This window comes from Aphelocoma coerulescens (genome assembly GCF_041296385.1).
Source record: "Aphelocoma coerulescens isolate FSJ_1873_10779 chromosome Z unlocalized genomic scaffold, UR_Acoe_1.0 ChrZ, whole genome shotgun sequence".
Taxonomy (NCBI): Eukaryota; Metazoa; Chordata; class Aves; order Passeriformes; family Corvidae; genus Aphelocoma; species Aphelocoma coerulescens.
The window spans coordinates 36895228-36920092 of record NW_027184085.1 but is presented as its reverse complement, the minus strand read 5'-3'; positions in this window follow the sequence as shown (position 1 = coordinate 36920092).

The window sequence follows — 24865 nt, the reverse complement described above, 5'->3', positions numbered from 1 at the left end:
TGAACTGAATAGTATCCCAGCACACCCCCTACGATTAAACCTGCTAGAAATGTCATGGTTTATTGCCCCACCTGTTGGATTTAACTCCTGCCTTGGTAATGATGACACTTGCAATTGAAGTCTGGCAGGCTGCAACGGGATTAGGAAGCAGATATATGCAGACACACACATGCAAACACACATACCCATCCCCCACTTTTGCGTTTAGTACTTTTCTGCCAAGCACAGGAAACCAATACAAGTGGTCTGGCAAACCAGGACTTGACCTACATATCCAACGGCACTTCAGAGGCCAGAGATTGAGTTTTGTCACTGCTGATTGATCGCATATAATTAGAGTAGATCACAATATAACAGGGTCATAAAATACGCTGTTGTGGCATTCTTCAAGTATATACAAAAGATTAAACAGGGAAATTAAGATAGTATTAATACTCTAGTATTTCCTGTACTGGAAATATCCTGGTCTTTTAAAGTGCACCGTCCCTAACTAAAAATTGTCTTTTAGAACGATGTTCCCCTAAATGTATACAAGTCTTGCCTTATACTCTCTATACAGAGACTTGCTTTCACATGACAAAACTGAGAATCAGTCCTTTAAAAAGGAAAAAAAAACCCACAACAGAAATGTGCCTGATTTCATGCTATGTCTTTTTAAAACAGAGTTAAAAGAAAAGTATGAATAAAGCAGCCTGAGAAAAGCCCAGTTTTAAATAGGCATGCATGTTGAAATTCAGACAGGAGAGGGTTCTTGAGTTGCCTTTTTTATTTTGGCCTTGCTGGTGTGGCTGACCAGACTAAACTCTTACCACAGGTAAGAACAGATGTCAAGATGATATGAAATATCTATATCTTCTGTCAAAGAGTTAGCTGAGTGTCACTGAGACACAATAAAACCCTGCTAATTTTATTTTCTTCCCATAGAGTACTCCTAGGATATCAGATTTTGTAGGGTTTTGTGATCTGTTTCCTTTCTCTTCTTCCTAGCAAAGTGGTCTTTCCTGGGCAAATAGCTTGCTCATAAATGTGTTCTGGAGAATCCCTTAAATCTAGCTGTAATGAGGCCTTGAACTGCCACAAGGTGTTGGCTTTTCCTTACCTACAGTCTGAGTGAGTACAGTGTAAAACAATGAAAATTAAACAGACATTTTCATGTTTTTAAGGTATGTTTTTAACCCCAGTTCTATTCAGAAGTAGCCCCTTCCTTCTCTAAGAGCACAACTGCAGAGACATTGCTGCAAAAATACTTGTGAAGAAGAGAAATACTGGAGAAATTATGCAACCTTTCCACTTCCATATTGTATTTCACAACCTTCTCTAGTGCCTTGGGTAATATTCTGATAGCTCTACTGGGAAAAATGATAACTGTACACGGACTCCTGCATTCTCTCCACATACATCTGTGGTTATGTTGTATCACCAATATGAAGTGTAGGAAGGGAAATTTCCCAGAGGAATTTGTGAGAGAGGTTATGTTGGAGCTGAGGACAAAGGCAAAGAAAATGAAAAACCTGATCCTATTTCAACACAGTCATAAGTCTGATCAACATTGCAGATAAATTGTAACCTTTTCTGTCACAAAAGAATGTATTGTATGGAGCATAATACACCCAGGCTCTGTTTTCACCTTGTTTTGTTTCATTGGGTTTTTTTCAATCCAATTTGCTGATGAAGGGCATGTTGAGGCTGATGGCTGGAGTAATGAAATGGAAGATCAGGGTCACAATTCTCTTACACTGTTGTGTCTCTTGCAGAAATTCTCAGTTTGTCCATTGTTGACAGATCTCTAATGTGTTGCAGAACAACAAAAGTGTATGTACCAAGACTGTTAATGGCAGTGACCTGTACAGCTCCAATTATGAATGACAGCTCTCCACTTCCTTTATGCTTATTTTAAAGTCCCCTGGACACAGATTGATTAAAGGCAAGGTCCCATATGAATTTATGAAAAATTTATGGAATTTTGAAAGAACCTTAACATGTACCATTTAAAAACTAATAATTTCTTGGCTGTCACTATTTTCTTTTCCTTTCTTTGCCTCACAAAATCTTTCTTACTTTGGGAATATATGCTTAATAATCAAAAACTGATTCTGTGAATTAAAGAATAAATATGTCACTGGATAAAATAAAACAACAACAACAACAACAGAAAATAAATTAGATTTGTATGATTTTAACTGTTCTTTAATCTGCTTCTGGGCAACAAAAGTGATTTGTGTCAGCCTTTATTGCATTAAACTTTAATTTTCTTCCACAAGAACAGGATTATATAAAGGAGTATTGGATTGCACTCAGCATGGATTAGCTGAGCGGTGTCGTTGCTGCCAAGGACCAAATGGATTTCCTTCCTTTTGTGATTTATATTTTTATTGCTGTTTTTTTCCCCTCCTTCTAATTCCCATTACCCGTCTGTTTGCCAGAACTGAGATACCCTCAAGAGCAGCAGAAAGGCAGGCAGAATTATTGGCTTATTGCATATATTTATGTTCCAAGAATTTTTACTAGCCAACGTCAAAGGACTAAGCTAGCCCTCAGCCATAGAAGCTGACTGCTAATTTAAAACTAAAAAATTAAAAGCTCATTCATTTTAAAAGGGACATAGTCTTCTCTTTTTGAGTTAAATATATACGTATATATGCAAGAGGATTTTAACTATTCTCCATACAAATTTTCAAAGTTTTGTCTAATGGGGATAGATAGCAAAGGTTTGTTGGACATATAAAATGATTAACAGTCAAAACAGAGATGCTGGCATTGTGAATAGAAGAGGAAAAAGATTCACTCAGTATAGAATCAGGGAACATCCAAAATTTGAAGGGATAAAAAGGCAGAAGATAAAATACAGATTCTTACTCGCAGATAATGTAATTAATTGCAGTTTGTACTTTGCAGCTCATTTTGGAAATCATTAATGAATTCTTCAGTCTTGACATTTTAACCAGTAAGAAGATGCCTGGAGGTAGATGAGACAGGTATTTTAGAAGAAGATATTTAAACTACTAAGTTACAGAGGATGGGTTGGGTTTGTAGGCAGTAAAGGACAGCAGCCCAAATGGCTAGCAATAGTCTCTCTTGGGCAGATTCAGCCACACCAAAGGAATTTCAAGTGCAAGAAAAAATTATACAGTGTAGCAAAGCATACAAAAGCTATTGTTAAAAAGTATAAATGAAAAGTCTGATTCTTCACTACAGGGATAAGTAGGAGCAGAAGTAGATCCTGCTGTCATTACACCACCAGAGTAATTATTAATAATAATTTCCAGAGCACATTTTCTGTGGGTCTGTCACAAAAATATTTAGTGAGCAACAGACAGTCAAGAAGGTTGAAACTGAGATGTGTAACTGCTGAAGCCTGACCTTCCCTTGATCCTGTGCTTAAATGCTTTTTGTGACATTGCAGATCCATTTCACAGTCCAGAACCCAATACACAATCAAACGTGGCCCAACTGTTCAGTTTTGTTTGGTGAGGTAAACCTGACCTTTTCTTAAATTTACATGTAAAAGAAGCACATTAAAAATTTCAGTTGATTCCTCACCTGGCAATACTGCCTGCTGAATCTGAGGAACGGATACTTCCACTTCATTTCATATCAGAACTGGAGGCTGTCCTTATTCTTCAGATTAAACACAAGGATTCTTTGTTCATGTCATTTAGTTAGGGACTTAGATAATTGTCTTGAGTCACAAAAAAAAGAGGGGAGATACTATTATATTATCAAAATGAATCTTCATGGTTGTTTCTGTGTTATTTTCTGAAACTGTTGAATTAAACTACTGACTATTGTCTCGATCTTGCTTTATTTTGGTAACTGTTAGATTTCTCAGAAGTAGTTTTCAACTCGTTAGTAAATAAAACATTTAAGTCATCGTGTATTTTTACAAACAGGCATTTACTCTCTTCAGACTACTGACAGAGACTCTAGTCTGTAAAACACTAAATCCAAGATGATATTTCCTGCTGCTTCTATCACATCAGAAAGATATGCAGGGAGACTCCCTATGGTGGTTTTAAGACTTAGTGTTTGCCTTCCTGTCATGTTTTAACCCCAGCTGGCAATGAAGTACCATGCAGCTGCTCATTCATTACCCCTGTGCGCTTCTCCAATGGGATGGGGAAAAGAATCAGGGAAAAAAAAATGCTCATGGTTTGAGATCAGAACAACTTAATAACTGAAATAAAGTAAAATATTATGGTATTATACCAAGAGCAGCCATAATAATAATAATAATAATAATAATAATAATAATAATAATAATAATAATAGAGATAACAAAAGAAGAGAGGGGAAGTTACCAAGAGAAACGAGAGATGCCCAATACAACTGCTCAGCTACTGCTAAAAGATGTCTAACCCGTACCCCAGCAGAAATTGGTACCTCCTGGCCAATTCCCTCCAGTTCATATACTGGGCATGATGTTCTATGGTATGGAATATCCCTTTGGCCAGTTCAGGTCAGCTGTCCTGGGTGAGCTCCTTTCCAGCTTCTTGTGCACCTGCCAGCTGGCAGAGCATGGGAAACTGGAAAGTCCTTGACTTGGGGTAGGCACTACTGAGCAGCAACTAAAATATCAGTGTGTTATCAACCTTATTCTCATGCTAAATCCAAAACACACCATTGTACCAGTTAGTAAAAAGAAAATTAACTCTGTCCCAGCTGAAACCAGGACGCTGGTATTTCACTCGTACTTGAAGAAACTATTTGTGATAGAAAAAATATTGAAATATATAATACTGTCATTGAAGTCTATTCCTTCCTAATAGAAAAAAACTGACAAGACAGTAAAAGATGCTCTCTGCCAACAAGCCCACAGTATCCCCCACCATGTTCCAAACAGGGAGAAAGATAAGATTGTTTTAGTATGTTTTTCAAAGTCTAAAGCAGTGGCTCTGCTTCCAGATATCTCTCTGCAAAGTGAAGCACAAAAATACTATCTAGCTACTAGCCTGCATGCATCTTTTGCAGAAAACTTGTGCTCTTAAAACGCAGAAAGGACCACCCAATAGATGAAGTACTTGCACTTCTCCCTCCGACCTGTCTAAATTAAAGAAAAATCAATTTATATAGGGATGAAAGCGAGTTCCTGGAATATAATTCTTCTGCTATTGTAAGCAGTCACTTTGTGTATTGTCTATTATTGTATTATAATATTACACCTGGAATGTAGTTGTATTTTTTTTATGACATTTTTGTCCCTGCGACTTTCCCTGGGATTTTTTTTCACGGTGATATCAGACTTTGTGATTTTCTCTGATGTCTGGTTTCCAGCTTTCCTAGACACAGATTTTATATTAGTCATAGGTAGAAATGTAGATGTGATAGCAGAAAATGGTCCTTTTGGAAGGAATGTTTATGATCCTTTCATCTTGATTCAGAAACTGGTGTTGTTCTGTCCAAAAGACAAGGTCATCTCAGCATGCTGGATGCACAGGCCTCATACCCATTAAGGTGGGCTTGCTCTGCTGATGCAGCTTATGTTCTGCATGATACAAAACATAAGTTGCTTGGGCAAAAATACATGCTATGCAAACATGCTAATATGACTCCTATGGCTTGCAATGTGCACCTGGGCTGTATGTCACCCATGAAGCAGAACTGTACTTGTGCAAGCCACAAAGAACCATTTGCATGTGTGTACATGAAACATACCACTTTGACTTGGATTTCGTATGGAAAACTACTTATGTGAGACGCACTGTCCACTAGTGGATTTTAGATATTCATACAGTGAATCTCTAACCACTCCGTTTTGAAAGATACTGCTGAGCTATTAGTTTCTTTCAGTTTTGCCTGCTTTTCTTTTCTGCTTGGCTGTACAGGCATGAAAATCTACCAGAAAAGTTTTGCTTGAGATTTCCTACTTAATTGTGCAGATCAAAAAAGTTTGGGCAAAACTGTGATGCTGATGAAAGTTAGCCTGCTGTTGCCTGTCCTCATAATATTTATGCAATAGTTTATTGGGGAACTTGTAATGCAAAACAAACAAAAGAGTTAATAAACTATTTTTTCATTTGAGGAAGATTTAACTTTGCTTCAATCTGACTGAAATATGGGGAAAAAACTCTAGTTTTTTCACCCCAGTTCATCTGCCTAACTCAAGTCAAACCTGTCAGTGGCTGAGTAAATTGAAGGTATATCTACATACATATAAATCTATTATAAACAAGCCTTTGTTTTTCGTTCTATCTTTGTCCTCTCCAAATCTGACTCCTGAAGATTTAGGCTGTGATTATGCTGCTGGTTTAGACATTGGCTGTGAATCACAGCAAGTCACTGTTGAAAATGTTTATATATGGGTTAGCTTTGCATTGCTTTAAGTCTTCAAACTCAGTAAATACTTAATTTCTGGGACTGTTTTTCACACCCGAAGTTGCATTCTGATTAACTTATTTTTGGCCTTAGAAAACTCTTTTCAGTGACAGTTTAAGAAGATTTTAGCCTGTTATAATACAGGTCTTTTAAAAATAGTAGAAGAATCACCTCTAGTTTTCAGTCCAAAGGAACATAAAGCAACATATGAACAAGGAATTCTTGGTACACATTGGTACCAAACACTTCCTAATGGCTCCTTTCCATCAGGCATATATTGGTTACTCTCCTGTTATATGCATACGATGAATCTGACTTTATGATGTGGCAAATTACTAGATTATCATTATCTTATTTTATATAAGTACATACAACTACTGTAAAACACTGTGGTGCCTGGGACTATGTTTTTCAGACACTAAGACCAATGTAATTTTATTACTTTTTTCCTAATCCAAAAAAAGTTCATGGTAACTTCAGAGGTGATTCAGCACAGGGCCACAAGAGAGATCCAAGGAACATAAAAATACTTTGCAGAAATAAAAAAAAAAAAAAAAAAAAAAAAAAAAAAATTCTATGTTTTAATTCATCAGAATGACAACGGAAAGCTAATCTAATACTCGTTTGTAATTATTGACATGGGGAAAGATAAGTAATGCCTCTCTCTTCTTTTGCACTATGGCCATAATAAGCCTAATAAAACAAAGGAAAGCTAAACAAAACCACACTGGATCTGAGGAGCAAATTTTCAAGGGTGAAATGATCTTTGAAATAAAAACACCATCATTCTTCCAGGATTCTTTCTGGTCTGAAATTAAGACAACTTTCTGAAAGAAATACTGTAATTCAATCACAAATTACTTGATTCGAAGGAGATATTACTGGCTAAAAGTGCCATGTAAAAGGGTATCACATGGCTTGAAAATTATTTTATATATACATATGTAGTCAATTATATATAAACTTACTTGAGTTAATTCAACTGTTTAATATTTTAAAATGTCTAGAATCTGTTATCCTAACTGCTTTTGTTCTGTCCTATCACATCTAGAAATCTGACTTGATCAACTGGACTTGTGTCACTGTACATTGGCATAGAGCTGAAGCAAAAATAAATTACAAACTCAAAAAGAAGTGCTGTTTCTGTGATGTCATTTCCACTTTTTTTTTCAGTTTTATCTCCCTAGAGGACCTGCAGTCTGGTGCAAATGTGGTAGCTGTTTTTTCCCTGCACTAACTTTAGCACCAAGAGCTGACTTAGGCAGGTCAGCAAATGAGAAAGGGAGTAGAAATTAACTCTTTTTCCCAGCTCAGTTTTCAGGGATCTTGATTTCTCTCTGTACAGATTTTTTTTCTCATATCAGAGGATTTTTCTTCATATTCTTTTTTTGAAATCTATTATTGGCTGCAAAACATGCACAGTTGATTGTGTAAACGATACCTGGTCAGGATAGCAGTCTACTGAATTTGTCATTTCCATAGGATTGTATTTTTGGATATTCAAAATGTACATGTATGTAATGTACATAAATCAAGTCTTATGATAATTTAAATTAGTTCTGCAGCTGACCTGGGTGCCATTCTTATTTCATGTAAAAACTTGGTCAAGATTTCGCTACCCATTCTTTATGACAAATATGAAAATATTAGATGTCCTTGTGGCAAGTAATGCCCTAACACATATCAAGATTTTACTTCCATTTGCTCTCAGAGATATTCCAATCTCCAGTATTTCTCTTTGTAAAACAATAATAGAGGTTTTGGTGTATTTCTGTGGTATTATTTTGTAGAGATATATCACAAGCTCTTGTGAATGAAGCATTTAACTTTCACCTGAAAAATGGGATGAAATGGAACCAAATATTTGATTGTATTTCCAGTGTTGAGCACAGAGGTTTGCTTGGTAAATCTAAAGTAATTTTGAAACTTAGCATTCTAATATGTGCCATAAAGTTCCATTTCTGAAAGGATTTGGGGAAAAAAGCCAGAATTAGAAAAAACTTACCATCTACTGGTCACTTAATGGTGTTTATTTGTTGGAAAGGGTATGGAAAAAAAAATCTCTAAAATATCCTAAAAAGCTCAAAATGCATATGCCCTGTATACCATAACTGTACTGTGAATTGTAGTTTTTGTTTGCTTTATTTTTTCCTTTAAGATGAAAAAGCATTTATTGTCTGTTTTGGTTTATCAGTTTTCCCTTGTCAGTCTGCTCCAGGAAAAGACAAAATCATTCCGTCTGTGGCCCAATTTGATTCAGTATCCCCCTGTGAAAGCATCATTTGTTTACACTGAGAATGAAGAATCAGGTATATGAAGAGATGCTGGAATTCTGCCATATGTTGTAGCATATGGGTAGTTTTCACTTTGTTAAATCCCTGTGAAGGAGGGGACGCTCGTGGACAAATGTACTGCATTTTCCTATCTTGAACCCTTAGTAAGAGTACTTAGCACTTCATAGCATTGCAAAAAAAAATTAACTAACCTTCGCCAAACCAGAGAATTTGTAAATATTAATATAGAAAATACAGCTTACAACCAGGGGCAATGAGGCACAGAATGAGAGTAGAGCTATACTGGTCTTGGCAATTAAGACATTGGATCCCCTGTTCTTTTCTGTGTTTTGCAGCAAATGCCACTACCTGTCAATTTGCTACATATATATAGCAGGCTTTGAAATGTGTACTTATCTCTTTGTACATTTTGCACAAAATTATCTTTGTTGCATGTTGTTAGTGACAAAGAAATAAAACTGTCACCAGTTTCTAAAATGGATAGAAATATAAATACATACATGTTTTATATTATGAGATATGACACACAGAGATACAGTGTGAGCTGCTGTAAGTTAGATGAAGGACAGTTTTTGCTCTTATTTCTGCAGTTTGCTACCTGAGGTAGCATTGATGAAATTCCATTTATGTTGGTATAACTGAGCTGGTTCTGTACTTGAGGAATGAAATTAAGAGTGATGGCAGGAAAAATAATCAAAAATGGGGGCATAAAGCAGCAATCAGCTTCTTGCTCCTATCACTCTCCATTCCACACATTCCTCTCCAAATTTGTGATTGTACACATGCCTTGACCCCATTCCTTAATCTTGGAAGTTACTTGATTTTAAATCATCTCCAAGAAACACCTTATTACAGAGATAAAATCTTTTCTAAATGCTAGCCTACTATGGTTTCAGTATGATCTCGTATAGTACTTATAGCTGACTTCCCATGATACTTATAATCATGGCTATAGAAATAAAACTCAGCCTTCTGTAACTATTTTCCATTGAATTCCTAGCTGTTTTGTTTACCTTTTCTTCATCCTGATCATTGAACATATCAAACTGACAATGCTTTTTTAAAAAAAAATTGGCATACTGTGCTTTCTTTTCAATTTGATTTTGTTGCAAAGCAAGAAAGTTGAATTCGAAGAGTTCTCAAAATCCCAACAAAAACCCAGCTACAAGGAGCAATTTCAGAAATGTTCTTTTACCATTTTTCCATGCTGTTGCTTTTCATTTCCAGAGAGGTTTAAATGTATTCCTACTTCATGCTATATGTATATGTACCATGATTTTGTAGAGTGATGATCTAAAGTAACAAACCCAGAAGATCTGTGTCAGACTGATTTTAGACCCTAGACCCACAAAGATCTTTCTGTAACTTAATATTGAAAACATTTGTAATTTTTGTGAAGTCAGTTGAACTTCTTGAACTGTATTTTAAACACATTTAAAGTCTTTGAATAGTGAATGATTGTAAATCCTTTTGTGCAGTACCAGAATTTGCCTACTGCTTATAACAGAAAGAAAGCAGTATATATCCAGGGTAGAAGAAGCCTTTGGGTACAAGTGGCAAATAATAAAAATTCATTTAAGCCCTTCTGTCCAAAAATTATACAAAGAGATATGGGGACTTTTACCTAGTGTCGTTTATACCATTAAGCGCTGTAACATTTATGTCATTTGTAACAAAAAACAGAGTTTAAAATATAATACTTAGATGTGGTGTTAGGTTGTAAGAAGAGCGATGGTACTGAACAAGTCTCCTGGTTTTGTTTTATTTCATTTAAATGTGGCTGTTCTCTGGGTAAAACTCAGTTTGCAATTTATCATGGTATGCTTAAATTGGAGAGCCTGATGTTGACATTAATTCATTGCAGCGCAAGCATTCAGTGTTACTGTACATATGTTACAGCATATGGCAGGATTTCATTCCTCATCTCCTTCTTATGCTCTGTCCTCAGAGTCACTAAAAGTCTGTCCCATGAGGTGACTTTTTGTTAAATTAGGTCAGCAACTGAAGCAGGACATGTGTCAACTCGTCTGCTGAGAAATACGGCAGTATTAACACTTGAAAATTATGTGTTCTTCAACTGTTTTAGGTTGGAAATCTAACAAGAGATCTTACTCTGACCACAGACACCTCTGACTTCTCTTCAGATATTCATGAGATATTTTATTTTTTATTTGTTATTACGATATTAACTGGACTGTTGTTTCCAGAAATTTAAAGAATACTACTTAGATGTCTGTGGGCAGAGTTAAATTCATCTCTGTGAAGCTCCACAGTGGTGTGTATAGTCAGCTAATGCCTTGGCTGACTATGGTTCTGGTAGTAGAAGAATGCTTTTGCATAAATTTGTCTCTACAGGCTCTGAACTGCTTTGCTGTATCCCATCTCACTTTACGCATAGCCACACATTTCTCTAAGGGGAGAAAAGCATAGCACAGATAGGTGTATGTAGGGTACATTTGCAGGACCTGATCTTGCTCCAGCACTTAAAACAGAAAGAAGTTTTCCTCCTCTTTCCTTACCAGCAGTTCCATTTCTACTGTCTTTCTGACACCTATGATTTTATAAAACTTTACCACAGCCACTTTCATTTTCATCCTTTTCAGGCTGATGAGTGTAAGCCTATTTAATTGTTCTTCCATGCTGCAGGCTTTGATTAGCTTTCTTGCTGCCTTTGAACATTTTCCAGGTATTCTATTTACTTTTTGAGAAGGAAAGTTTCATGCCCCATGGTATTCAAAATGTAGACAGGCCATAGATTGATACAGTGGCTTATTTTCTCTGGGTTTTGTTTTGTTTCATTATTTATCACTTTTTTATAATTTCTAACAATCTGTTTACTTTTTTTTCTGTGTGCTACCATGGACTGAACTAAAATTTTCATGGAAGTATTGATTTTTCTCATAGATCTCATTTCTGAGCAGTAGCAGTCAGCTCAAATCAGACTTTAGGGCTTGTCAGGTTTAAGTTACAAAATTTAATTTATTCTTTGATGCACAGTTAAGACTTGAATCTATGAATCACAATGAACGGAAGTTTCCAGACTGTTCTGACCTTTTTATTTTTTTAATTCTTTAATATCTCACTGCATATTTTCTGATCCTATTGTCTGGAGTACAGAAGTGACAGTTTTAGCTGCTTCTCTTCCAGAAGGATGACTTGTACAGAAATGGGTGTGTAGAAAGTCTTCTGAAATAAAGATATTTATTCTCTTAGAAGACTGGAATACTCTGACTTGTTTAGCCTAAAAGAGGCATGATTGCTCTCCACAAGAACATTTTGACATCAAACACCTAGGAGGGAACTCCTGCCAAGCTAAAGGTCAGATAAAGGTCAATATTAGCATAAACCCAAATTTGTGTCAGCAGGTCATGAATAAATTTTGGGCTAGGATTTAGATGACTGCTAACTTTATTGCTACAGGGTTACCAGTGGTAATAGTGAGAAGAAAAGGAAAAATCCCTTTTTCATTATGTGCTTTAGAAGTGGAAGAAAGGTCTTAGTCTGATATGCTTCTTGAAGAAGCAGGTAACTAGGCCTTACATACAACCTCTAGCCTTGAATTCTACTTACATAAGTGGAAAGATGACATTTATCATCATTTGAATAGCAAAAGGAGAAGAAAAAAACCCAGCAACTTTGTCCAAACCTTCCAAGAGGCTTTGGGCCGGGTATTGGAACATACATGACCAAGCATAATACTTCCAAAACCCCTATGTGCATCAAAAAAATACAAGTTATAACTAAATCTTTGTTCATTCTTCCTGCTCCATTGTTTAACTTAGAGAACAAACACTATATACTTTACTGATGCCAAATTTGTCAAATGGGTTTTACAATGAGTAATGTCCCTTGGATGCACAGAGTGGATACTAAAATATGATTTCTGTTTCCTATTACCAACATATTCTCTGCCCCTTGAGTTTGAATGCTTCCCAACTGAAGTAAAAATACAACTTGATAGAGACAGAAGGAGAGAGAAAAGCCGAATTTGTGCATTCTGAGAGTTGTTATTATTGATAGTAACATACCCAGGTGACTGAATTGCAGAATATGATATGTTTCCTGAAACAAGCCCTGGATGCAGAAGGCTGCTTCTTCATTCTTGTCCTTCATTTCTTCCATCCCACCTCCCCCTCTTACCAGGTTCTTTAGAGACAGTTGCATTCCTTTCAAGCACATTTTCTTATCCACATTATATGTTATTCCAGCTCTTTTATTTAGGATTTTTCACACATCCTTCACATCTCCTTTACAGTCTCCAGTCAATAAGCGTTAAGACCTAAATACTCCTTTACACTTCATGGCTATTCCCTTATCACATGCATTTTCTGTTGCCTGAAGGCAGATCTGCACAATTTTTGTCACTGAAATCTGGGGTTTTTTCTTCCCAACCAGATGGTGGATGTGTAAATATGCCTAAAGACTGAGAATACCATTAACTTGGTTTTTACAGAGCTCCGGGAGACACAATGTCTTTCTGTCTCCTTTTAAACTAGGCTAAAAAAAAAAATAAGAGTAATAACTCCACAATACAAGCAAAGCAACTTTAGCCCATTATTTTGTCTCTCATAGCTCAGACTGCAGGGAAAAAAAAATGCACTTCTGCTGCTGTGCATTAATCTTTTGCTCTTTGCAAAAGAACACAATCCTGAAGTCATACACAAGCTGGATTTACATTATTCCATTAAGTATTGATTGTAATGCTTGAAGCCTTTATTGTTGTAATTTATCAGAGCTTTTTTCACTCTGATGGTTAGAAAATAATACTGTTCAGCAACTGCTCACAGCTGATAGGGCAAAAGTGGCCAAGAACTGTTGTTGCTATCCTTTTTTTTTTAAGTCAGTAGATTCAGAAGAAAAGCTATATTAACCCAATTTGTTTAATAACTGGTGTTGAGCAAGTAAAATAAGGTGCATCCAATCTCTAACTGGACAAAGATATCTGAATAAGGATTATTTTACAAATGGATGGCATTCTCCCAGAGCAGCTCTGTGAGACAAAGTTCGTGAAATGCAAGAAGCTAGAATCTCCCTTTTTTTGGCAGAGTGTTTTTCAATCTTATTTTTATCAGAGCTCATCTAATTTCCCTGTTTAACTTCAGACTGGAGTTATTGCTCCAGTAAAACATCAGATTAAATTTTAAAAACAAATTGAGAATAATCAGCAATATTTTAAACAAAAATCATATGACCGAATGAAAAAGTATACATGCATAAAGGAGCCAAGGTTGTTTTCTGAAACATTTCACGAAGTTTTCTATATTCTAAATATGTATTTCATAACTGATGACTTGGAAGATTACAATATTGGGAAGCATCTGTGTCAACTCTGTCAAAATATTGCTTCTATACACATGTATTTATACATCTAAAGTAAGTCTGAAGGTTGTGACAGAGAAATTCAAACCACCAGTGTAAGTTTGTCTTGGCAAGAATCTGGTTGAAGTAAATTAAAGTGACTACATAAAAATTGCATCAAACCTATTAAAATATTAGTTTAACTTCATATAATAGTTTTAAAAACATTGAGACTGCTGTCTACACTAACTTTTTATAGTTATTACACATCTCAGCTGTAACTTCTGTAATAATTTTTTATCTTTCCTACAAGTTAAAATTCACCTCTTAAATGAAGTAGGGTAACCTGAACATTAAGTCCATTATTGAAGAGGAACAGAGATACTCAGCTGTCTCATCTTCAGATATTTGGCTACTGAAGGACCTGAAAACTGTCAAAGCTATCCAAAACCTTATTCAGTTTAATTTCTGATGATCTTTGTGGTTATCAGTATTTCAGGGAGATTCTTGGGTACAGATTGCTGAGGTCTGGTTTGAGAAGTTATTACAGAGCATGTCCAGCTGTGCAAAAGATACAAAAGATACAAAATATTATCTGGTATGTCTTTACTGGTGGTTCATATCCTGAAACCAGCAAGTCAGTTATTTGAAGCTGGGTTTTGTTTCTTTATTCAGTAAACTGCTTTAGTGGACACAGAATCTTTGCTACCATCTCCACCTTATTTTTTTCTAGAGCTGGGAGTTAGAGAGAGAATTCACCACCTGTGGGTGGCAAGGAAGACAGCTACTTCCCTACAGCTAAGAGCTAATGGAGTTGATATCTAGTTCTGCTGTAAAAATTGAAGACTCTGGCATTGCCACAGAGCTGGTTAGATTAGGTGGCTCCATGCCAGATTAGTGGCTGTTGTGAATGTGGCTGGTAGATATCAATAAATTGCTGTGTCCTTCAGAAGGAGCCTGAAAATGTAATTCAAGATTCTGTTAGATGACAGGAAAAATTTCAGGGTAGTAATGCTCACTGTTGCAATGTCAAAGTTCTGTTGCAGAGTTGGCTCTTGAGCAACAGCAGAATCACCCAAGGGTTCTCACAAACAGTTTTATTCATAATGGAAACATTTCCAGAGTTTAATCCAGGGAGGCACATATAGGACAATCCTATATATCCAGTCCTTGCAGGCATGATGAGCCTCAAAAGTGCTCTGTCACAGCCAATGCCAGCAGAAAATAATGTTGTTTATTTGCATGTTTACCTTTGTTTTGATTTTATTTAAAGTTAGATATATATATTTTAACTGTAGTAATGATAATTTAAAATACTTTGTCTGTTAGAGTTGGATGGACAGTTCAGCTAAAACACATCTTTTTCATATATCCAACTGGATTTGTATCAAGCCTGAGCACTGAGATCAAAATTTCTAATTTCATGGAGCTGCATGAAAATAGAAGAGAAATCCTACCTTATTTTCCTCTTTGGGCGCCTGGCAGTAGTCCACCTGAGTGTGTGGAGAGCACTCTTGGCTAGCACAGCTGACAGTATCAGGCTGTGAAAAGCTTCTGTGATGGACTGATGAAATAAAAACCCAGGTCTTTGATTCACAGCTTTTCATTGGCCAAAATATCTGTCTTCTTGGAAAAGTACGTTCTCTGCCACGACAAAGAGTGACAAGGTTGATACTCAGACTGGCAGAAATATTTCTGGGAAAGTGTGCTGGAACCCCTTCAAGAGTTTCTGTTAACAGCGTGGCCCAGCATTTATTATGTAGAGCATGGTTAAAATTTGGAAGAGAGTTTTCTCCATTATAAAGAATTACATAATTGCACATTAATTAATAATTACACATTACTTTTCTATGGTTCATACACTATGAAAAATGCTCTGTTAAAATCATATGTGATCTTTTAAGACAATGTGAAGAGGAATGAAAACATCTTTACACTTTCTAAGAAGCATTGCATTATAGGTTTATCCACCCAGTTTTTCTGAGAAAACCTTAGTAATGTGGTAAGTCTCTCAGTACTTCTCATGCCAAAGCTTATCTCTTCAGGAACATATGCCTTTTCATAACTCTCAGATTAGAAAGGTGGAATTGAATTTGGGCTGACAAGATAAGAACATCTAGGGCAATTAAACTCCTCACTTTTTTTTTTTTAAGACTACATGTTTAGAAATAGTGTTTAAGAGGTGGAACCTCAAGTCAAACAAATGTTTTAGACATAATTCTAATGAACAACTGCTTCTGGGAAAGAGAAGAAAGGGAAGTGGCTGTACTTCCTCATCTTCAATGTTAATAGATTATATCTTATTAGACAGGTATATTTCCAGGGAGATAATAATTGCTTACGGCTGGGAGAATTCTTTTTTGCACGTCTATAATAAAATTACCTTTAATTGTACCTTTAATTCAAACACAGGCAAACAATTATGAAAAAAATCAGAAAATCACTCCATACTCATGCTGCATACTTTACATTTAACTGCCTGTGTTCCAACATCCTTTACATTTAATTTAACTGTGTTCCAGCACATCTCTGGGGTGAAAATGGGGACAACGTTTAACTCAAACCCCGTCTTGATGTGTGTAATCTTCAGCTTATGGGACAGAATTTGCAACGGATTCAGTTGCAGACTTTTGTTTGACTTTGAGGCATTTGCCTGTGGAAGGATGGATAATGGCATAGTCTGTAAGAGCAGGAAATGGAGCTTGACTAGAATGAAAGGCCTTCCACAGCAGAGAAAACTGTCATTCATCCTAGGTTTATATTGAAATTATCTGAAATAATTTATGATATTCTGTCCAGTAAACAGAGTTATCATCTAAAGAGACAAAAAGGGAAAAAAAAAAAAAAAAAGAAAAGCAAGGATAAAATGGAAAAGAAGCTATAAGTCTTGGCTTGATAGAGCTGTTTTCCTAAAATTTGTTTTTTGGGGTTTAATTAACGATAATGGTTTGGATTATTGCATGTATTATTCTCTGCAACATAAATTCTGAAATTATGTCTTTACCAAGCAGTGACAGAGACAGATCATAACACTTTAATTTTTTAAAGGGAGCTCATCTTTTCTGCTACTCCTTGTGAAATTATTTCTTCCTTAAGAAAAAAAGAAACAAACAAACTACCCCAAAAAAACCAGCTGTCTTCTTCTCAGTAATTCTGTTTAATGTTTGACGTTTTGCTGACTGGTGGATCAACATGGTACTTCATATTTCAATAATTCTTACCTTGAATAGCTACCCTGAGATCTCCCAATTCATGCTCTTTAAAAATATTATTGCACAGTAAATACCAAGGGGACTACTAGGTTTTGCAGTTACCCTCAGGGTTTTTTTATGTGTCTCCATCAGACAGCTCCACTGGTGCAGACTGACTACAGAACCAACAAATTCTGGATTAGAGCCCAAATCAAAAGAAAGAAAAATTACTACCAGGCTATTAATTCTCACTGGTGGTCCCACCATTTGGTCAACCATCTTTGATGTGATGAGAGAAAAGGAACCCTCAGCTATTTCATGGACCTGTGGGTAGTCATGTTCCAATCCCTCTGCACAGAGGACAAGAAATTGATAAGTAAGAGGAAAATGCTGGGGTGTGGGAAATCAAATTGTGTTTGTATGTATAAGAAGATAGAGAAAGCAAGAAAATTAAAATAATATTGAGTGAGGATTTGATCATAACTCGGTAGAGAAATTCACACTAATAAATACATATTGCTCATACTAGCTTGTTTTTCTTTGAAGCCCCTTACCCAAACCCAAGCATGATATAGTGGCAATATATAAAATAATTCTTCACGTAGAGTTTACATATGATAAAAGTAGTGTCTGTAATAGCTATGCTTTTGATATAATAATAATAATTGCTTTATGAGGGAAGAAAAAGATGTAATAATAGAAGCAACATCAAAGAGAAGAGGTTACATGCACAGGGTTTTTTATAGTATTTTAGAAGTTGGATTTGGCAAATAGAACTGGAAAACGCAGATGGAGTCTGTGGAGATGAACACAAAGGTCTCTGGGAAGTCTGCCCAAGTTAAATTAATCTTTGAAGTTCCTGGTCACATGGTGAGGAGTACACCTATCATGGACACTTAACAACTCTCTTTAAATGCTCTGGTAGGAATACCTTGATTATTACTTCCTGATGTTATTTTACAGTAAGTTGAAATGGCAGTAAAAATTTGTTTAAATTATCCAAACCTTTTCAAAGGCACTTTTCCAGTAATCCAATCCAGCATACTAAAAATTTTCAAAATGTCTTCATGCCACCAATGTTTGAGTTGTCACTGCTTTTCATCTTTGCAGACAAAAGTTGGAGAAAATGGAAAAAGGAAGCCAAGTTGGGGGGTTCCTAGAATTGTGTTTGCATTCACTCTATATCATGAATTAGATATGAATACAAGTTGGGATACAATTGTATACAAGTTGGAAATATTCCAGCTGGAAAAAAATTTCCCTCCATAACAGGAAGCACCAGTCTGTATAACAGACTTCTGTGTTGACATCATAATTCAAATAAAATTCAGTAACAAAACCAGCTTCAGTCGGTTGTTGGTATAGTTCTGATTTTAATGTCTTGATACCCACCTTTCACATCTTTTACATGTAAATCTAGAAAGATTGGAACATGTGTAATACATTAAATATGGGCTTAGTTCTGTAATTTATACCCAAGGGAGTAGTGAAGTCTGGATAAAGAGGAAATAGAGGTTATGAGACCACGGTTTTGGGGTTTTTTTAATTTTTAAAAAATTATAATCTCTCCTGAAAACATGCTTTTTCCTAAAGAAATAGAAAATTGAAAGCAACATGTAATGCCTTCTTGAATAGTAGATATATTGAAACCTGCTATTTTTTCAAGACCAATATTTTGGAGATTACTGAGCGTATGGAAGAAGAAGAAAGTAATAAAGAAGAAAATGAATACCAACATTAAATACTTTCCTCCTTCTTCCCATATCTTTCCTTTTATTCCTTTTGTTCTGATGTTTTCTTAATTTACTCCCTTATTTTCTGGCAGCTGCACTAAATTTTAGAGAGACAATACTTGTTCTAATTTCTGTGAGTCATGTTGAGGTAATTATTTCAGGCTCCAAATGTTTTGATGTGGATTTTTACAGTTAATTGCAGGGTTGAGCAACTAACCTACCACTACTACTGGGAAACAGCTGGAAGCATATATTTCAGATTTTATCTCAGATTTATAGCAATATTAGGCCATCCATATCCACTATTAAAATGTTTTTGCAATTAATTCATATTTCTATTTTAATAATATAAATGAGAAAAAAATCCTCAAATATTTGCCATTCTGCCATTTATTTATTTATAAATTCACTTCATGCTTCCTGTTATATAACTATTGGAATTCTTTACACTTGAAGAAAGGAGGACAGGACCTCCTGAAGTTTCACATGATCCTGAACAGCATGTGGAACATAACTTAAATGGGTGCAGTTCTCTTAGATGTTTGGTTTACATCAAAATTTTCAAAGGAAGTTGGCACACCTCCAATCTTCCCTCTTACTCCCCTCAGTCTGTTCTGCTTCCAAAAAGAACACAACCAGTAAAATTTAGCAATTACAGTTAGTATACTGTGTCTTTGAAAGACCAGAAATATGTGCGGTATACAAGGAACCAAAGTATTGAAATCTGTTCCTGTTCATTATCCTTTAATATTAACATTTTTAAACTAATTTTTAGGAAAAAAAAAATCATTTTTAGGCTCAGTCTCAGGCAAAACTTGATAATGTCAACATAAAAGGAAGGTCAAAGAGGAGGGCGATACCATGAGATGAACAGGGAAATAAATGCAATTATACAGCATGTGAAAGGATCACATATGGGACCAGGTTTATTTTTGGTATCTGTTGGCTAATGTCAGTAATGTGCATGATACAGGAAGATCAGCAGAGTCCTACCTTCTGAGGTGTTTGCAAGAGTGTGTAAGTGTTCATGTACATGTTTTGAAAGATATCAACTGAGAAGGTTTTGTGGTGAGGTTTTATTCAGTTGATTTGTTGTGGCTTTTTGTGGGTTTTATTTTTTGCTTTTATTTTATTTTTGCTTGACATTGACCATAGAATGGTAGAATGTACTGAGTTGGAAGGAACCCAACAGGATCATTGAGTCCAACTCCTGGTCCCTGATGTTATAACACATTACGGCAAAAAAAATTCAAGACAGGGAAAAGTTCAGAACAGAACTGATTGCTCAGAATCAGAAAGGGGCAAGCTAAAGAGAGATTCAGAAGGTAGATTTATAATAAGATAAATCAGTCAAGTAAAAAAGCAAAAGAAATTGGATGTTAGGTCTGTGCCAGATTTGTTCTATTATTAATCAACATTCTGGTTCTCTAAGACTTAACCAAATCTTGCCATCTGTTCATCATCAGTCATGGAAACCATTAAAAGCAGGACAGTGTAGGTGTTTGCACGTACCTTGAAATGAAAAAGACCCTTAAAATTTTTCATTTTCATGTAGAAAAATGGATTTAGAAAGTTGGTAATTCTGCAGCAGCCTAAGTTGGATAATTGAACAGACAAAGAAAGAAGAATGAATGAAGGGGAAGCTATGGGTATCTCTGTTGCTTACACAGATACTCCACAGTTCTGCTGAGTGGTGGTTGAGCAAACATACAACCATCATCGTCCCACTCTCCTTACTTATTTAGCTTTTTGCTTCTTTCTTTCTTTGTCCAAATGGAAAAAAAAGAAAATAATTTTTTACTCATGGTTAATTTCAGAGAATATAGGTCTGGTAGAAAGACGTAAATTGTTAAAACCATTAAGGAACTAATATAGTGTCAGCATAAGCAGGATCAATGCAAGGATGAATTCTGGCAATGCTCCAGAGAGAGAAAAACCAGTCATATGCTGAGAAAGACATAACCATTGAGATATGAGGGAAAACAGTTCTGGTTCAGGAAAAAATTAAGTGCTTGAACATGTTGATTTGTTTTTCATGTGAGATCACAGAGCTGCTCCTTTAAGCTGACCTGTACTAAGATAAAAATTGACACTTTCCTTCTTTCTAAATAGTCTGAGTTAAAATCAAAAGATCTATGCTCTATTGTTGCTTCCTTATCTAACTTTTAAATCCACCTTCCCCCCCAATTCGATAACTATAGTTCTGTTGTGAAATTTTGGTATTGACAGAGAGAGATATGGAATATAATGCTAATATCCTTCTCTTTGACTATTTTGTCTTTTACTTCTTAATTATGGACCTTAATATTAATTTTTTATTACTTTTTCCATATAGTAAAAAGCTAAAAGAAATAGTATAATATGTTTTAATGTTTTAATGATAGGAAGACAATTTGAATTAGAACTGTTGTTGTAGTTGCATTCTGGTCACATGTGAACACACCAAGGAAATCATATGTAGAATGAAGTTTTAACGGAGTGATTACACTTCAAATGCTGTGTTACCTCATTTTGGTGATGAAGAGATTAATATGTTAGTTTCTATGCCCCTGATATTTGGACCTGCAGAGGCTGGTATGTTTCACAGCACCACTATGTCTTGATTTTCTTCTGGAGGACAGTAGAGGAATGGCAGTGAATTTTCCAAGCTTTCTGAACACGGTCAGTATGAGTTTTTATACTGCAAATTGCCAGAATAAAAGCATTAAGTGGCTAAAATTCTGAAAAATGTACTCATAAATGGATAAAACTAACCACTTACTGCTGAAAAATGTTTCAATCCTTTAATTTTCACAGCTCAATTCTACATTACCACCTCTTATTGCAATAAAAAATTATACATGCTTTGCTTAATAAACTTATTATATTGTGGAGCAATATATTCAATTTACCTAAACCACTAGGAAACAAGTACCTTTAATTGTAGAAGTGAAAAAATTCTGATTTATACATTATTATGCTGCCAAGAGATTACTATATTTGGGAAAGTTTTTCAAAATGCTCACGAAATTATGTGCAATTGTGAGGATAGTAAATAATTTGTTTCAATTTTTAGATTTCTTCTGCCATTAGGGAAGGCTAGCTTCATGGATCATGTGTCATTACCTCTTTTAAGATGAGAATGTTCTGTGTCATATGTTTAGAAGAGTTCCTGCAAGATCTTTGACACATCTTTTGAAAAGACCAGCGGAAATTTCCCTAATTTTTCTTAGCCCATTGCAAAACTGTGGCCTCTATCTTGCTGTTTGCTCTCAGTTTGCTTGTGAATACATTATAAGTAACTGCTTTCTGAACAATGGGGAGGATTAATTATTTAAGGTTTGTAAAGCACCATGAGATTCTTATTAAGGATTATGTTGCAAAAGCAGTATATTATTTTCTCCTTCTTCAGGATTAAGATACAGGTTAGTGGTCCATAAGTAATAACAAAGGTCCCTGGAACCTGTGAGAACAGAACCTATTTTTTACTGTAATCTATAGCTGTGGATGTGTATATAACTTTTATCATTGTACAAGTGCTCAAAACAAGTCGAAACAGCCTTTCTGCATCAAGTCAGAAGACTGCTTCAGAGCAGAAAACTTGAAATGGACAACCCTTACTGATTCTTAGCACCTTTAATTTTATCCTATCATGTTTCAGAAATCTTCTTCCCTGGCTTTTCTCAAAAAATGTGATGCTCTTGTTCTTTACATTATTGCCAAATACATTATTACTCTTGAGTTAATGTTATGTATATTAGTTGTGATTTAAACTCCCTAGTTTCTGTACAGCATGGAACTGGAATTTCAAGTATTATCTGATGCAAACAATATGGAAATTGATGAGACAATACAGTATTTTTTATTTAAATGTAAGCCTATGTTTATGTTTAGACTTTGCAAAAAATGTGTTAATCATCTGTATAGATTTAATCTTCAGTGATTCTGTTATGGAACACGTGAATATAGTGTTATTATGGATTTTAGATGTTCTAATTTATTCACCAACCAGAAGAAGGAGCAGCATGTGAAAATTTTGTGTCATGTTAGGTATTTCCTGTGAAATAGCAGAGCGTGGGGATGTGGGTTCATCCTACAAATAAAATATCACATAGTTCTGGGAAAAGGAGGGAGAAGAATTGTTGAGGAGAAGCTGACCTTGCTTTTAAAGCCTTGGAGCTACACAGGTCAACCTCAAGCCCCTGTTGAAGGCTCATACCCTCAATTGCTTAAGAACACAACATGAAGCTGTATTATAGAAAAAATAGTGTTCATCTGCATACATATTTTTTTACCTATGATAAAGTTATTTTATATACATGTATAACCTCACAGAGGGCTCTGGTATGTTGTCATTATCTTGCTTAGAAAGATTTTATTAGTCTGCTTGATTATTTTTAATGCTCAGTGATGAATCTGTGTAATTGCTTACTCTGGACACAAGATACTTTGAAAATGAATCAAGAATAAAATATTAGCTATTTAGTGACTTTTTAGTCAACCAAAGTCAGCTTGAAAGTTTCCAGGCAGTAATGTTGTTTCAGCCTTCAGAGTACAGAATAAATATGAGTGGTCCATAGGCAGAAGATAGAGATAAACAGATTTAGATAGGCATAGCTAACTACATATAAAATATGACATGTAAATATATATCATTTGAATATATAAATAGAACTATAAGTATAGCTAGAAGAAAATGAAAACACATTTTTTTAATATATAAGTACTGTGTTATAGGGAGATGGAGATGTGTCACAAAGGGACTACTCTCAAAAGTAATCTCAGGGCTAGTCATAGAAAAAACCTTTCTAATCAAGAGGATGTTTCATGTACAACTTCAATAACATCTTGTCGCAAAGATCTTGTCTATCTTGTCTGAAAATATTTGATCTGAAAGGGCTGTAAGATTAACATAAGACTTTTCCTGGTAGAAAACTATGGCAGTTTACCACACTCCACTTCCATTTTTCTGCTACTTTATGGAACTGATTTTTTCCCATTCTCAAATCAAGCCTGACTGACACCTGACCCTGTGCCACGCTGATTATTGTTTTCATGCTGTATTCTCAGCTTGAGTAAATCAGTGTACATTTACATTGATGTTATTACCATTATTCTTATTGACTCTTGCTGAGGGCATTGATCTAAGTAAATTGATGTTTAATAACCTCTAAAGGCTGGCACAGGAATTTTGCAGAAGTGGACTGTTGCGGTGACCCAGCCCACTGCGGGGCTGGGGCAGCGTGATGCCAATCAATCCCAGCCCATCCCCTGGATCGAGTTTCCCAAAGAGGCAGACTCAGAGGGTGGGTCGATGGGCGGCTCAGAAGCCTGAGCTGCACCCCCCTGGATGGTGCCCGGGTCCAAGCCGCCTCCCCCAGTTCGGGAAAATTCTCGGTTACTGGGTTGTTCACTGGTTCTCTGTTATAACTCCTGCCTCTGGGTTTCCCCCAGTGGTTCTTGTTAAATTGTATCCTCCCCCTGGCTTGTAACTCATTGGTTGTTTTCCCCTTTCACTGTGGTTTTCAAACTCTCCATAAAACTGAGGACAAGCCTCGGAGGAGCATCTCATCACATTCCGTCCCTTCCGAGCTTGTTCTGGTTGCGAAACTTCTAACAATAAACCTGTTAGGAGTCAGACCAGAACAGCCTCTCTCTTCCTTTGTCTCCGAGCTAACGTGAGCCAATACCATCGCCTCCTGCCGTGTTCCCTCTGCAAAGAAGCCAGCAGCTAGCTCAGCCAGCAGCTCTTTTCCTCATGCCAAAGTCGCTTCAGCGACGCACAAAAGAACGCAGTTGGACTTTCTCTGACCTGGGGCATGCCAGAGCTCGTGCCTCGAGCACAAGAACTGCCTTAGTGGACAGTAAACTGGAAAGGTGCAGTTTCCCATAAGGCTTAGATTACTGGTAGCAGAATACTGACCACATCCCTTTTTCTGCTCCTGTAGAGGTCTGTGGTTTTGCCTTTCTAGAAATTGTCAGCTTTAGACTGAAGCAGAAGCTCTCATGTCTGAGCAAAATATGAGTTAAGAGGAAAGTATTTAACTAGCCAGCATGT